The sequence below is a fragment of the Lycorma delicatula genome, chromosome 3, assembly GCF_047948215.1.
Source record: "Lycorma delicatula isolate Av1 chromosome 3, ASM4794821v1, whole genome shotgun sequence".
Taxonomy (NCBI): Eukaryota; Metazoa; Arthropoda; class Insecta; order Hemiptera; family Fulgoridae; genus Lycorma; species Lycorma delicatula.
In genome coordinates this window covers 56133482-56151833 of record NC_134457.1, presented here as the reverse complement: position 1 = coordinate 56151833, position 18352 = coordinate 56133482, and the positions used below count along the sequence as shown (strand labels likewise).

The window sequence follows — 18352 nt, the reverse complement described above, 5'->3', positions numbered from 1 at the left end:
AAAGCAACAAAATAATTACAAAAAAAATTAAAGATGTCAAATCATTAATATACAGACATGTGAGAGTAAATTATGATACTCATTTCATTTTTATAATGTTATCAATATTTAAAAATGCAACAATATATGATAAGTTATAAATAATTCCCAATTATTGTTATTGTTAATTATTTTCTTACATGTTTTGTCATCAACAATTAAAATGCTATAAATCGATTTAAATTTTACTTATATTGGACAATTTTTTGAGGCTATATCAGGAAAAAAGGTTAAATAATATACAAAAAAAAATATTAGTACAATTTAATAATAAGATGGTAAATTAATAACAGTAAATAACAAAATAAAATTTTGAGTAAATATGCAGTTCACTGTGAATGAAACTATAATTACTCTATGAAAAAAAATATAAGTAATTATTGTTAAATGGGCTTTGTTATCACTTTTTATAGTGCTCTTTTTTTTTTTTTACTGTTTTATAACAAATAAATAGTTAAGTATATGAACTGTACATCAGGCTTTAATTATTTACTCTTACATTCAACTGTTCTTGCATCACAGCTATATGTAACTGTATCAATTCCAAGAATAGATGAATTACTATTATCTTTTGATTAATACTTTGAAAATTAATATTTATGAAAAAAATACTGAATTATGTAGAAAAGGCTTTATAGATTAAACATTAATTTTTTGTCAGTACAACAGTTAGAACTAAAGGGAAGTCGTGTCAGTATAAAAGTTAAACTTGCTAAACTGGATCTATTTCAATCTGACAACAATGAAAAACTTGAATGTCTTAATAAAAACTGAAGTACATGAAGTAAGAATAAATGCGAATGACATTTAATAAATCAGATTCAATTGTTATAAATATTCAATAATATTGAGGACAATATCATTCAAAGCTATTAAAATTTATGAGTCGCTAGTAACCATAACAGTCAGTGCCACATAATTAAGAAAAAAAAAATGGTTATATTTTAGTTGCTGAAAAGTCTTGTAAAGACAGAAGTGCTTTAGAAAGAATTGCATGAATAATGAGAAATAATACTTCTATGCTTCAAGATATGGCTGCAATGGATAGCATGCAATGCATGTTGGTAAGCTATACTTATATCAATGATCTTCATATAATATGAGAAACTGTAAAGAACAATTCTAATTTGAGATTTTAAAATCCTAATAAATCTTTTTTACTCTGAAGTTATCTCATTTCATGTGCATATTAAAATTTAACATTTCTAGATAAAAAAATTATGAGGGATGATCAGAAAGTAAGTTACACCCGCTTTATGAAACAAACACATATTTATAAGGCAAATTTTTTTTTTATTGAACAAAAAACTACATAGTTTTATCTATCTTTTGACATAATCACCAAGTTTTTCTAAACACTTTTCACACCTTGTGACAAGTCATTCAATTCCACTGATAGAAATTTCGTCCAATTTTCTTCAACCATTTAAGGACTGCTTCCTTCAATTCATCATCATTAGTGAAATGCTTCCCTCCCAGGTCTCGTTTCAGAGGACCAAACAGATAGTAGTCGCAGAGTGCTAGGTCAGGTCTGTAAGGCAGATGAGACCACACTTCCCACTTGAATTTTTGGAGTAACTTCTTTGTCATATGAGCTGAATGAGAAGTAGCATTGTCTTGAATAAAAACAACCCCCATCACTCAATCTTCTGGGTCTTTGATCTATAATGGCTTTACACAAGTTTTTTAAAGTCTCACAATAAGATTTGGCATTGATTGTTGTTCCTCAGGGCATAAATTCACTGTAAACAACTCCCTCAGAATTGAAAAACACTGTCAGCATAACCTTTAAAACATATGGGGATGTTTTCACTTTTTTTGGCTGTGGAAAATTTTTGTGTCTCCATTCATGTGATGCTCGTTTAGTCTCAGAAGTGTAATCAAGCATCCAGCTTTCATCTCCTGTGATGGTTTATTTCAAAAACTGTGGACCAGTTTTTGAAACAATGTTTTTCAACGTTTCAGTTTTTTTTCAACGAAACAGTTTTTTCAACATTATTCCAGTCCGGGAATGACACTGAAGAAAAGAAAGAGCAGGTGCAAAACATTGATACACCCATTATGCACACATCTTACAGTAACCAAGCTGATCATGAATAATCGCAAACACACTACCAGAACTGATGTTAAATTTACTTGCAATCTCTGTAATTTTAATGTGCCGGTTACTCAACATCATTTCATTTACGCATTCCACATTAGTTGTAATGTTTGCACTTGAAGGATACCCAGCACACAGTTCATCACTCACATTTGTTCTTCTGTTTCTGAACATTTGGACCATTTTGTGATCATGGGGTGTGATTCACACCATATACCTCAACAATCTGGTGATGAATTTCACAACAATTGTAATTTTTTACCCACAAAAATTGGACTACTGAATGCACTTCTATGCTGGACGAAACTTCTAGAGGACACACCATATTGACAACGACACTACACACGTACTGAATGTTGTACAGAATGGCTGCTGGGAAGTGTGAAGACAACACAACCAGTGCTGCCACCACAAGATATTAATGTATCACTTTCAGTTCAAGAACATGGCAAGGGAGTAACTTAATTTTTGATCACCTTTTGCAGATAAATAGGGAATCCACTAAGAAGGAAATTCCTTTTAAGGTGCCTTGCTGGAAGAGCTGACTGTGTAATGTTATGAACCTCATTCTACATGTCAAGCTTTATGCTATTAGTATGAACACAAGCATTAGCAACTTCATTCAAAGAATTCACTGATCTTGAAAGAAACTCACTCCCAAAAGTGGACTTTTTTTCCACTTAGTATTTTTAACTTAGTACTCACATTATAAAAAAAACTAATTCTTTTTAATGAAGGACTGTGTGAAATCTGATTAATATCCTAGTTAGGTGGGTAAAAAGTACACATTAGTAGAAAGCAGTAGACATATACTAAAATAAAACTTAACCAGTACTATTTAGGAAGTTAATTAGAAAACAGGTTAAAGATTAGGTTAGAATGGATTAACAATTAAGAGATGTTTGAATTTCTAAAAGAATGGACTGTTTTCACTGTCATGATATTAAGAATAAAAATTTGTTTCACTTACAAAGTAAATTTGTAAACAATAAAAATGGATCGTAATGAAAAACAAGACAATTGTAAATGGAATAATTAATCAGTAAAAGTAAGAAAAATATGTGAAAATTAATAAGGGATAAATGGTCTGGGAAGAATGAACATATCTTTAAAGTGGGAAAAGTGAAAAAAATTGTGAAAGAATATCGTTAAAAAAAAGTAGACTTATGAAAGAGTGATGTGGTAAGTACTTAGATGTCGGTACTAGGAAACCACTTATTTATTTTCAGTTGATTATGCTTTAGTCCTACCTGAGGTTGACTAATGCTGTTGAATACAAGATGGAGAAATATTAATTCTATTTTATACTTTTGACCAATATAATGAAAACTTTTGAGAGGAAATATATCATTTTTACATTATCCTTAACTAAGTATGCTTCCCACCTCTCTTAGCGACATCAGGTTAACTAACTAATACCCAGGTTGACTTATATTCTCTACCTTCAAAAAGGTTTAAGTTATTGTTGGATATTAACCTAGTCCTAGGGGTTCACAGATTAAATGAAGTCGTTAGCAAAGATTGTTGCAACTATTATGCTCGGTATCAGATGTTTTAAATAAGAATGTAAAATGATAATGGTCAGATTTAAGTGGACCATGAAGTATGAAGTGAAACAGTTCTTGTGATGCAGTAAGAAACAAGTTAATATAATAATGTCAAAGCAAAAAGTTAATATTCATACGTAGAGCAGAAAGCTTATTCTTAATAATGATGTTAAAGAAAATTAAACTAAAACAGATTAACTTTCTGTAACTATATTCTAAGAATTCAGATAGAAAATTCAGATATAATTCATTAAGAAATTAACTTAAGAAAATGGTAAATAACATAACATTATTAGGAACACATTGGGTGTATTAGAAAAAATGCTTTAGGACAAAAACCTATGTTACTACAAAGAACTTGTATGAAAATAAAAATCAAATTAATGAAATAAAATAACTGAAGAGATTATTGTTAGAAAAGTGATACAAACATTTCAATTGTTTTTCTAATTAATGTTTAATTCACACATATAAAAATTCAAATTATACAGACCAAATGAAAGTAGCATTTATTAATTTATTATAACAAGTTATATTTGAATGTTAGTTATTGTTACACAGAATCCAAAGAAAAATTGTGTCTTTATTTACATATTTTTACTTAAAGCATAGATTGATATCAGAATGAGTATACTGTCATTAGAAATAACACCGACTGGTGAGTGAACAACAAATCTCCATAATTAACTATAATTTAATGGTCTTCATCCAACTGACATCAACCTGGCTATAACATTGACTGGCTAACCTATGGATATTAACCAATCAAAATTTAATTCATAAGAAAGGGTACAAGTATTTAAAAATATGTACAATTTTACTGTGTCTGTCAATCATATTTTAATTTAAAAAAAACTTTCTCATCATAATAAACACTAATCTTTCTTATAGTTAATGGATAAAAAATGCAATTAACAATTATTTGTATTTTAAAACTATAATGTAAAATAAATAATGTTTTTAATCTCTTAATGGGTTTTCACAGTATCTATAGATGATTAAAATTACAATTATTAAGTTAACTACACTAATACAGAAAAAAAACAGATATTAAAATAAAAGTTATTTATTTAACATTTAAAAATTGAAATTAATTGCAGTGGTCAAATATTATGTATGTATATATATATATATACTTATACAAAGCTATGATTATTTTTATCATATATATATATATATATATATATACATGATAAAAAATCACATTTTTAATGCTGCAATAAAAATAAATATTTAACTATTAAATATGATTAAATTTTACTAAACAACCAACAATTTCATAACAGTTATAAGAAATCCTAAAATAATTTATATCATATTAATGAATATGATACATAAATCAAGCAAATAATAACATAAAGAAAAAAATAACATATACTAAATAAATTACATCCCAAGACACACTTAAATACTGATAATTAAGAGAAAATGTATTAATCACATGCAATGAGCATAGGAACTAATGAATAGCATAATTGTGATACTACATGTACGTGTACACTACTAAGAAATTCTAAGGATAATTAATTTAATCTACCTGAATATATATGTATTTAATGTGTAACATTGATTAGTCATGATAAATTTTATCTATAAATAGAGATATGCAAAGAATTACAAAAAAATACGAGTAAATATAAAACAAGTATCATTTATGTAAATGTTAAACTTTTTATCAGAGCATGATAAATTTAATGCAAAATACTAAGAAAATAAATTATTCTTTGTTTTATAATATAAGAACACTTTCAGAAAACTTACATAAATGAGAAGTAATGTAGAAGTTTATAAGATAATGTATCAATGTTAATAAAAATACAATAAAAAGTTGTTTTCTAGCAGTAGAATATATTAATTTTTTGAAATTAATTAAAAATTTATTACTTACTACTTTTTATCAGTGTACATATGGACATAAAGATCTTTGATTCTTCAGGACATTTTTTTTTAATATGTTAAATTAATAAAGAACATTGTCAAATTTTCAAACTGTACAGATTTGTTTACTATTTCAGTCACTGAAATCAAATTAATTATTCTGTCAGTATTAAAATCTACTAATAAATAATGGCACCAAAATTATTAAATTAAAATCATATTAAAGTTTTACTTGTTAAATTAATTCATAGTCTTTCATTGTGTTATTTTACAATGCATAATTTTGGAGTACGAGGGATTTAAATTGTCACTAATTATTTCTAAATTTTTGTAATTTCTTGACTAGAAAATATATGTCTATTTCCTCTTATATTATTTTTATTTTATTCATTTATTTATGCTATGTTATTATTACAAAAATATAAAATATAATGTAACATGCATATACCAACATTTATACGACTATGTGCTAGTTAATTATTATCAGCATAATTCAATTTTTGTTAATTATATTTATATGCTTGTAAATAATTTGAACACAGTTTTGATTAGGAGATAATAAATTTTATTTAAATTATTCAAATCTCATAATTTAACTAAAAATATAGTTATATATTGCAGAAAAATAATAGTTTCACTATCTACCAGTAGATTATAATGGCAGAAGCATAATTTATTCTATTTCAAAGACTGAGATAGCAAACAACTGTCTCTATTAAGTCTTTTCCTCCTGAAGATGGTAGAATAGCTGAAAGCACTTGAGGAAGTCAAATGGAATTTTGGTAAGCTGTTCTTAAAATTATGTATAACTGTCTCTATGTTTTGAAATTTGACAATATTTTTTATTATCATATTAAAAAAAAATACAGAAAAAAACATTTTGAAAAAAGAGAGATCTCTGAAAAATATTTGATGGAGACAAAAGAAAAGAATATAGTAAATGATACATTTTTAATTAATTTCAATAAATTAACTATTTATCATAAATGAATAAAAGATAAGTTACCTTCATATTAACAGTGAATTAATAAGTGTTAGAATAATTTAAGATTAAAATAAATATTATTAGTATTTATTTTAAAATGTAATAAAAGTTACTTATTTTCCAAAGTTAATAAAAAAACAAGAAATGCTTATTTGAACCTATTAAGTAAAATTATACAAAAGCAAAAAAGTGCAATAAAGCGTTTCAGGCACAACATTTTATACAAAGATATAAATGATAGTCAACTGGGAAATCATGCAGGCATTATCAGAGTAGTAAAAACAAATTGAAAAAAAATCAAAATAACAAAAATGGGACCTGAAATTGGCTCAATCCTTCTCAAAATTGTGCAATAGTGTAATAATTAAATATGTATGCAAAAAAATTGAAATCATAAAAATAGTCCCGAACAAAAAGTTCTTAAATATTAATATATGCTCATGTTTACATTAATTAAAATTTTTTCACTTAATTAAACTATCACTTTAAAAACATTTAATAATTATGGAATTTGTTAGTGATTAAGTATTAAATTAAAACTATGAAAGGAATGAGTGCTATGTGTGGAGGATGAATACTTAACAGAGTTCTGGTTGTGTTTGAAGAAATTTTCTTATTAGTGATTAATTTTTCAAAATTTTGCTGCAAATTGACATGTGAATTTTAACAAACTTTTATTAATGTTTATTGTGTAAGCACATTGAAGAAAATGTGCAGGTATTAATTTTGAATCTATATCAGCTGCCATAACCACAGTGGTTGGAAGTATACAAGAATAGTAAGACATTCTCAAAATTGGCATAGCCATTTATTATTCAACAATAACAACAAAGTTACCCCAGGTTTACTAAGAAGGGTGAGGAATGAAGTGGTTTCTTGTTGCCTTCTTCATTGAGCCAGATATATTGCAGCATATCAGCACATGCCAAGTTTACTAAAATACAAATGATACTCAGCCCTATAAGTGATATGTTCACTCTATTCACTACAGAGGCTGGCTGTACTATATATATATATATATATATATAATGACCCTAGAGCAGTGAATCTCAATCTTTTTAGCTCCATGACCCCCAAAAAGTAAAAAAAGATATGTAATGAATATTTTGTGACTTTCCATCTCCAACCCAATGAAACCTAGTGTTAAAACTATTTAGCTATGTTGATAGCAACAGGTATGAACATGCATGTATGAAGTGTACAAACTTGAGCAATTTACAAGTTTCAATTTGGTGTGTACATGCTCCTTGTAATTTGGGTTGCTTGCATAATATTCGCTGTGAGAGCTTCATGTTCAAACATGCATATGCTACGTTTGAACATATCGTCCTCTCAGCAATATAAAAGAAGTATATGGGATTGCAGAATGTCAGTTAGTCTTGAATATGAAGCGTGCATCAGTTGCCTTTATTTAAGTTTCTAAAAGCGTAGTTTCATTTAAAATAACAATAATTGAGGTTCAGTTTTTAGTGTGCGGTCAAACAGTGTAAGTATTTATTTTTTTCAATTAGATTCTTATGCAATATGGACAAATTTGTGAAAAAAACAAAGTGAGCCATCTATCTACATCCAGAGAATCGATTGGTAAAAAGACAAGATTGTACTATAACAGTCATTTAAATTATGGTTTACCTCATTGGATGAAAGGCCTGAATGCGCTGTTTACTTTCAAGCCTTCTCCGATAAAAGCATGAAACCATCAAAATTAATTCGACACTTGGAAACTAAACATCAAGATGATAAAAACAAACCCTTGGAATTTTTTGAAAGAAAATTACATACTTTGAAAGGTTCTCTATTTGTAAATCAAGCCATACTGATAAAAGTACACTTGAAGCATCAATCTTACCTCTAGCATTAAGAATAGGTAAGATGACCAAACTCTATACAATTGTAGAAAACTCTTATTAACTGTTGCATTTGATATGGTCACTGTTTTAATAGGCATGGAAGAAGTAAAAAAGTGAAAAAATTCCGCTTTCTAACAACACAATTCAGCAGGTGAGTTTAAGTGAATTTTTTAGGATTCAGTTTGATGAATCAGCATATGTGGCAAATATTTTTTAGTTCTTATGTTTTATGAGATATGAATGTGACAGGGACAGATCAATCAAAGAAAATATGTTGTTTTGCAAATTAACCCAGTCATTCAACAGGAAAATGTTTTTTATGAAGCTACTGATAATTATAACATAGATTGGACAAAATGTATTAAAAGGAAAACATTGCATTTATGAAAAAAATTAAAACATAGTATTATACCAAGGCTGGAATGAACTGGAGTGAAGGCTTTCTTCACAGACATGCTCTTATCACAAAAAAATATGTTGGAAAATTTCGAACAAATTCTTTGTAAAGTTGTAAAAATGATTAATTTTATTTAAAATTGATCATTACTGAATAGGCTGTTTGCTAAACTACGCGATGAAATGGGTGAAAAGAAAAAATCTCACTCTTCCATACAGAAGATGGTTGTTGCGGGAAAAAGTGTTAACCTGGTTATTGGAATTGTAAGATGAATTAATACTTTCTTCCAGGATAATCAAACACCATTCTCAATTTTTTTACAGAATAATGAGTATATGTTGCTGTTGGCTTAGCTGATATATTTTTGCAATTAAATCACTTGAGTGTGAATTGACAAGGATGTGATGAAAACATTTTATTAATGACAGACAAAATTCATGTTTTAATTATGAAGCTTGATATCTTTGTCTTATCTTTATATTTGTCTTCAAAGGAAAAATTTTGATATATTTCCATTCCTGATTATAGTGAGAAAAATTTGGGTGAAGAAGACGCTATTATTCACCACAGTTTGGATAACATGAAGATGGATTTGGGCGAGCTAAAAATTCAGATGGCTGAGTATTATCTGGAAGATAAAAATGATTTCTCGAACAGATGGCTGCTGAATCATTTAGTGAAAATGTTGTTGCAGCTACTAAGTTACCAGCTGAGATTCCTGACCAGCTCATCGAAATGTCTGCTGATGAAACATTACAACTACAATTCACATCTGAAGATTTAGATATGTTTTGGCTTGCTCATCTAAGTGAATATGGAAATTTAGTCCTAGAAGCACTGAAAATATTAATCCCTTTTGCCATGTCTTACCTTAGTGAAAAGGGTTTTTCGTTATGGTTGTGCTAAAAACTAAATATAGGAATTGTATTTCATCACTTGAAAACAATTTACTTTTGTGTGTTTCTAACATACATTCGTGTATGGAGAAAGTTTTAAATTTAAAAAAAACACAACCATCCCATTATCTATTTTCTTTACTTGTGTAATTATAAATGCAAGTAAAATGTTTATAATAAATTATTTTTTTTCCTGTGATTTCATGTAAAGTTGTAGGCTAATTTCAAAACTTCCCCTTTCATATCACTGCAACCCCCAGGTTGAGAAATGCTGCTCTAGAGAAAGCAACTCTGATTAGAATCACTTGTAGCTCAAATGCTTTACATATGTCACAATCATAAGAAAGACTGTGACAGATAGTGTAAAAGAACAAATAAATGTATTATTTTATGTGTGCTTTTTATGCACCACTTCCACTCAATAGGACAGTTTTAATTTTATGTATGTTAAAATTATATTTTCCTAATGAAATTTACATTTTTCATAAAGTTGGAAAAATTAATAATTTATGAAAGTCTAGTTTTTAAACTACACTCAAACATAGGATTTCTTAGGTTTCTCATAGGTTTCTTAAATAAACAATTCCTTAAATAAACTATTGTTACTTTTCCATTTGTTTGAGTACATTTTACCAAAAAACTATCATGAAAATTAGTTTTATATAAAATGTGATCAATTTAATTGGAGTGAAATCTCATGAGAAATCCTGATAAATGTGGTATGTGGTTGTTGTATGAATGTGATATACTTAGTAACATTGCAAATGAAATGTGTATCATAATGTGTTGTATAGTTTATTAAAAGTTACATGTATGTATATTAGGTTTAAATGTCTTGAGCTACATAATAGCAGAAATGAAGATATTGTCAAAAATAGACATGTCATAACTGGTGTGAGTGTATTATAGTGACACTTAAAATTTGTGAATTTGATTAATAAAGAGATTATTTGATAACAGAGTTTTATCATTAAATATTTTATTCAATACAATCTCTAAAAATACAACAAAATAACTAGAAGTTTGTTGCAACACGCTTTCATACAAAACATTAATGTTACAAAAAAAACTTAAAGAGAGAAAAACAAAAAAAGAAATAAAAAAAATAGATAAAAAAATAGAGAAAAAACAATTAAAATGTAAAAACAAATGTTTCAAATGAAAGGTATTGCACAAAGTTGAGAGGAGAGCTAACAACTTTTGGCCCCATGCAAAATAGCAGTCATTAAAACGATGGTATCCCCAGTGTGTGAAGCAGATGAGAGAGTTGCCAGCAACTTTTAAAAATATTTTAATTCTCAATTAAATCAGATAGTCAATTAAATCAGAAAGAAAATTTTTCTTTTAAGTCATGTTTTTTCTTTTTTCAACATAATTTAATTAAATTAATAATATCTAAATGTAAAATTACAAAAAACAAACAAATAAATAATGAAAAGGCCTAAAAATGCTTCAGATTTAATCATAAAAAAGGAAAGATGTGTTAAAATACATTGTTGGTAATTAATTAACTGTATTTTATTTAATAAATAATTATACTTTTAATTTAGTTTATTATAAAGCAAAATAATATTTAATGGAAGTAGAATTTCCATAGAGAATATATAAAGTGTCTCACGAAGTTCTCCTGGAACTTTCATAAAGTATTCTACTCGTGAAAATAATGGAAAAAGTTCATATAAACATGTGTCCTAAAACTAGGCTTATGATATTTTTTTTAGGTTTAATTCAGGACATATTTATGAAATTATTTAAAAGTCTTAACAGTTTACTGAAACATTAAACTTTATTTATTCAGTTGTATTTTTCACTAGACGTGACTTTTTTCAGAAATGGTTTGTTTATTTTAATTACTTGATAAAATTCACAACAAGAAAGTTCTGAATTAATTTTAAAATTTAGCAGATGTTTTAACAGTAGATACTGAAAGTCTACCCCTTTCTGAAGACCAAATGTTCCCTGTAATTGAAAAAACTCTCTCAACTGAAGCAGATGTTCCAGGCAAAGACATCACAAACTCAACCATTTTAGAAATATTGCAACATGAAATATCAGTCTTTTGAAACACCTTAAAAATTGCTTTCCACTTCTCTTCAATAGTATCTGGTACTTTTTCAGAACTTGAACTACAACCTACCCTTTGGTTTTGAATTACCTGGTTCAACAATGTACATTCATCAAATAGGTATTTATGGAATTCATTAAATAGTATTTATGGAATCTTTTATAATTTCATTAATAACTTGTGCAATCTCTCCAGACCAGGCAATTTCAGTTCGTAAATTTATCCACTGAAACTTACTAACTTTATCAAAACTGGTTCTCCACAACTCTACATATTGGATACTAGAATTATAAAAATTGTCTAAGCTTGAGAAAAATTTTTGTTCCTGAACATCATTATTTTCTTTTATTGTGCATAGCAATTCTTTGGCAGAATATTATATAAATTTGTGGGTTTTCTTTCCTGTAGTTGACAAATTAATTCAGAATATGTCTGAAATGCTTCTGTTGCTGTTCAGAATTAACTTCTAATTTCCGAACTACATTATTAAATAACTGTAGAGTACCACATAAAAATTTCCAAAGTGGTTCACTTTCTAGATTTTCAAAAACCAAATAATTTTGGGAGTTGTACAAGATAAGAAGTATATTTTAGGCCATCAAAAATGAAAAGAATCCTTTCTATTGCAGATAACAAACTAAGGAACCTTGTACTCCTATGAGTACAATGTATAATACTTTTTTGTAATCTGTTTCCGCAAATTCACAGAAATTTGAGTTTCGTTACTCTTACTGTAAATATGTGAAAATATTTATAAATTTCTATAACAAAAACTTTTATGTCCAGGGGTAGAGAATCACATGCTGTTTGTACTAAATTGTGTACAATGTGAGCTGAACAACCAGTTCTTAAAATAGGTCCATCTAAATCACTTTGAACTTTTCTGAGCACATTTTCATTCCCCTTTCTCTTCATACCACAAAAATTACTTTTAGTGTTATCAACATTATAACAAACCAACTTTTCTTCAAGTTTGTATATTTCCCACAGTGCAAAAGATACTGAGTCAAAATTTGAGCAGTTTCATCTGACAGTTTATTAGAATTTAAAACTTTAGTTTGAATTCTCTCCTCCAGACTGAAATATCTTACAATAATCGGAACAAATTTTACTTCATTTCTGTTCGAGTTATCCATTGTTACCGTTACATAATTAATGTTTTCCAAAGAACGCAACACATTATAACATTAACAATTAACTGCCTTGGTTTTGGTTCTAGTAGATGAAATTTTGGGTTATATAACTATTTAACCAGTTTAGATGTGGAGTCTGGTGTTCTGAAATTGAGTTCGTGTCTAGCAGTGTGGTATGAAAATGTAGCTTCTTTAGCATCACACACCAAATTACTGTTGTTGTAATTCCCATCTTTGGTTTTAAAAAAGTCTCTTATGTTTGCTGAAGCAGTATCATTAATAGCACTCCTATGTTTAGCTGTTTTCACGTGGTCTTCAATATAATTTTTATGTACAACAGAAAATTCTCCAATACATATTGTGCAATGTACACATTCATTGTTATGTCATTACACAATTTAAAAAATTTGTATTCCTGTCGCAGGTTAACATTAAACACACATTTTCTTTTGCCCGTTACTAAACGATGAGACAAAAAACGAACGAGATAAAATGATCAAAAACGTGTAGACGAATTACTTCACACAGAAAACAACATAAACAAATGTGCTCTTGTTGTCTTGCCAAATGACTAAGTAAAAATTTGTGGCGAGACCGGTAGCCATGCCTCCGTCAAAATCGACGTCAGCGCTTGCTCCAAGGTCAGCTGAGAGATGGAAGGTTGTAAGAGAATGTTTAAAAACGCGATGTCGAACATATAGTCCTAAAATTAAAACAAATACTCACCAGTCATAAAATTCTCAAACCCCGGACATTTTTGCAACTCCGAACAGCACTGAAAAAGCAGGACTGACCGGGCTAATCCCAGACGTACGATAACCCTACCTAAATGCTTCATTTGTAAGTTACTACGAGTGAAAGATTTCGCTCCGATTTCAGCTACTCTGGTGAAATGAGGTTGTACTGAAATGTTTAGGACGTTAATTAAGAGACAGAATTAGTGATTTCTTATGGTTATTAACCTGAAAAATTGAATAAAATCTGTTCCAGAACCGTTCTTCAGTAGTTTTTGAAAAATCTGAAGTGAAACCAATAAATAGGAAGTAAAAACCCTGTTTTTATGCTTGACGTACAATAACTTTATTAAATGGGTAATAAACACGTAAAACTTTTAAACAAAACTTGTAGAGAATTTAATTCTGAACAAATGTGTATATATAACTTGCACCAATTTGTTCAGAATTAAATTCTCTACAAGTTTATATATATATGAACTATATTAGGATTATTAGGATATAAATGAACTTTTTCCATTTTTTCACGAGTAGAATACTTTATGAAATTTCCGGGAGAACTTCGTGATACATTCTATATATAATTCAATAAATACAAAAATTAATAAAAACAAATAATACAGTGTGTAACAGAGGTTAAATTTTTAACATTATAAATAATGTATTACAAGAAACTTTTACGTGTTTCAATTAATAAATAAGTAAATTATATTTGGGCTTCCCCGAAAATTAATTAAGACAAATAAATTTCAATACATTCTTGTGATTGTAATTAAACTATAATGTACAATAATCAAAGATTTATAAAAATTTCTGGGGAGAGCAAAAATATAAATAACTATTCTATTAAATTAAACGAGTGGTTTTAAACTAAAACTGGAATGTAATGTTAAATACGCCAAAACCCTAAGTAAAAATTATTTCCATCCAGTAGTAAAACTGATATATTATTAAGATTTGCACTTATTATTTTTTTTGTAAACAATGCAAAATGTAGGAATGTTAACTAACCAAAACGAGAGTTAATTATATTTTAGACTGAAAAATAGGGGTTAAATTATAAATCTCTGAAACCTAAGACAGAAAAAATTCTTCAAATCTATTTCAGTTTTATTTCAATTAATACAAAATTTGAGATTTCTTCACGGATTAAATTTTTGGTAAGGCTTAGAATACGATATTAAATTTCAAATAATTTTTAATAGGCATATAATGAAGTGGCTTTTCTGAAAACAATGAAAAAGATCGTTTGAAAAAGCAAGATGCGATAGGAAAATATATTAATTTTTTATGACAGCGTAAAATAATGAAAATATGAACTACATTTATTTCTTGTATAAATATAAATATTCTTCCCTGAAAAAATTAAACAAGCGATAAGGATTATTTTAAGTCTCAATTTTAATCTTTAAGTTCATGAAAATCATGAAATTTAAAAAAAAATTAATGTTATTTATTGAAGATAGAGCAGTCTTCAAATCATGATAACTGAAAAAATACAGAGAGAACCTATATCTCGTAAGATTACTTTTCATATATTTGAATGATTAAATGGATCCACTGACTTGACACTTATCGAAGAATAATGCGGTACTATCGTAAAAAAAAAAATTAAAAAATTCATATACACACAGACTAACAGAAACACCATTGTGAAATTGACACCTCATTAAACTGAAGTATTATTGATTACAATAGAAGGAAATTATTTTAAGAAATACTCTAAATATAAAAAGTAATAAATAAATTTGGTTTTTTATAACCAAATAAAATGAAAACGTTTCTTATATTTAAAAGAAATTACATCTTATTATCAATAAAACGCGTTGATTTAGGGAAAGCCCATTTTTTTTTTTAAGTAGAACCATTATGTTTTATTTAATTAGATGAAAGTTTATTTAATATTTTTATTAATATTAAACTAATACAATTTCTATATGACGCTAGTCATCTAGAAACTTGGTTTTAAGCTTTGCGTAAGCATAAATGTGATGCGATTGCGATTGCAAAGGCAATATTGCAGTTAAAATAAATACATTTATAAGCAATATACGATAATTTAGCTTAAAATAAAAATAAAATTTATAAAATTATATTTCTTAACAGGTTAATATTAACAATTTTAAAAATAATTATTAAAATATGTATATGAAAATTTAAATAGTTCACTGTAAAAATTAAAAGAAGAAAAATGTATGCAGTATTTGCATGTTTTAACTGTGTGCTTTACATAAATGTAAAACTTTGTGGAACACGTGCATTTTATGAATAAATAAATGCGATATTTTGTGTTGTTAAAAAGTGATATATAAAAAAAAAGAAATCATACAAAAATGTTTTACCGAAAAAATACGTCTAATAAGATCAATTATTGTATTAAATATTTATTATAAATTTAAGAGATATAGTAAGCCTAAAAAAGTTTAAATTCAAAATTATTAAAAGTGAAAATGGTAAAAACCCAAGAAACTGTCTACAATTTGGTTTTCTTGTTGTTCCAAGATACAAGGAGAAAGAGGTAGATGCTGTTAGAAGTAAATCGTTTCATACTAGCGTGATCTAACTACAATTTCCTTAAGAGTTATAAAAAAGTTATTCGATACAAAGCAATTCAAAAGGAACGCGATCTTACCCCGCTGTGTATATCTATTTTTACAAGTCATATTTACAAGTCACTGTGCTGCCAAAAAATCAACGTTCTATAGAAGTTTTATAAAATATAAAAAAATAACCCGCTTGAAAATAATATTTTAATAAGTTATATAAATAAAAAAAAATTGTAAACGATTTTACTCGTACAAATATTATTACACGAACAGGAAGATAAAAGTATAGATCATAAAAAGAGAGAATAATTTTATCGCCATCAGTAAAAGAAAAACGAAAGAAATTCATTGGATTGCAGATGAAACAACGGAAATTGGGAAGCGATCTCATTTTCTCATATGAAAGCCAATGGGTGTAGCAGTTTACCTACATGCTTGCACAGTTTTCTGAATAAAAGCTATTTAAGAACGAGAAAGTGAGAGGGTATGTGTGATTTCAGTTCGATGTAGAAAAAAATTGGAAGTGGTCAATCGCTAAAAAGCGTAGTAGGAAATAACCAGCAACCATCTATTATTGACTTTAGATTGTTTTATCGCGATTAAATTATTCTTTTAATCGGAATAAAGACTGATATCGGGTTGCACATTATGCAGAAATGAGAGAATATTGTTCGTTATTTAGTATCCACGGTTTTTATTATAATCGTGTGATAATCCAATACATTTTTTCCTCTTTCATCAATTTCTTCCTTTTTTTCTTTATGTAATGATGGTAATAATAATAATAATGAATCACACGCATGTTAAAATTTACAATATAATTCCCAGTTAATGAAACTACAGATAAGGGACTTTGGAACAGGATAACTGATTAAAATCAGAAAGTCAGACAGAAATCTATTATTAATTCATAAATTTAAAAAAGGTTTTCTTAATGTTTTAAAATGAGAGGTCAAAAACAATCTAAATTGTCACACATATTCATTATCTGGGTCAAAAGCTGCATGTATTATTAACAAACTATGCAAAATCATTAAAAAAAAAAAAAAAAATAGTAATGTTTAATCTGACTAAAAGTAACACGTTTACAATAACTTGAAGTTTATTGTATGATCAAAATTAAGAAATACTACATACTTAAAGGTTTTTTTTTAAATAACCCTACGTAAACAAGAAAATTACTATAATAAAAATCTAATCAAATGATTATTAATTATATGCAAATAATTATATAAGTAGAGAATTGACATATTGATGATTATAAAACATATTTTAACAAAATAAAAATTAAGAAATATTAATTTTTCTTAAAAGTACAATATTTCACAGTACGGCAATAAAAATACATAACTTAACAAAAATAAAATAGGGAAAAGGTATATTTTATTTATAAATATTGAAAACAACATTTTAATTCAGCAAATAAAGTGAAGTAACGATTAAAATTTTATGACTGATGTAAGTTTATATTAAAATTATTAAAAAAAAATTCTGGAGAAGTAAAAGAACGAAATAATTATGACGATTTGAAAATTTATTCACAAAAAAATGTTAAAACTTAAAATTGATAAAATTTTTTAAACATTACTATTAATTAATAATATAAATATAAAAATTATGCGTCTAATGTACATTAAAGTGAATAAAATAATGCTTCAAAATGCAGTAAATTCTATATATTAATATAAATTATTAAAATCAATTAGTGTTTTGGTTTATTAGGTAATTAAAATTTATTGATGATCTATATATATTCTTCAGATACAATCGGATATTTTATTTACGCATAATAAAAACGGAATTATCATAAATATTTTACTGATCTTTTGAATCTTGAAAAATAAAAATGAATTATTAGGGTTTTTTATTTCATTTAATTTTTTAGTATTGAAAATGTTATCATAACTTTACAATATTACAAATGACTGTCATTACATATGTAGATAGCAGTTTCTTGTAAATGTTTTACCAATTTCCACCACATTAATTTAATATTATTGTAAGCCATTCTAACAAAAATTTGTAATCTCGTAAAGATGGGATTGGTTCTATGAGTTTAGTGAAAAGTGAAATAATTGTATCTAACCAAATGCACGACGATTTGGAAATGTTCACTGAGGACATTTTTTTAAAAACAATTTACTCTAATATTCCATTAAAATAGATTACAATATATATATA

General features: G+C 27.1%; 1 protein-coding gene across 4 annotated transcripts in view; it reads right to left on the bottom strand.

The window, feature by feature from the left end:
• Positions 1–18352, bottom strand: part of nAChRalpha6 (nicotinic acetylcholine receptor alpha6) — a 387283-nt gene that overhangs the window by 71524 nt on the left and 297407 nt on the right. The gene's annotated exons all lie outside the window — the stretch shown is intronic.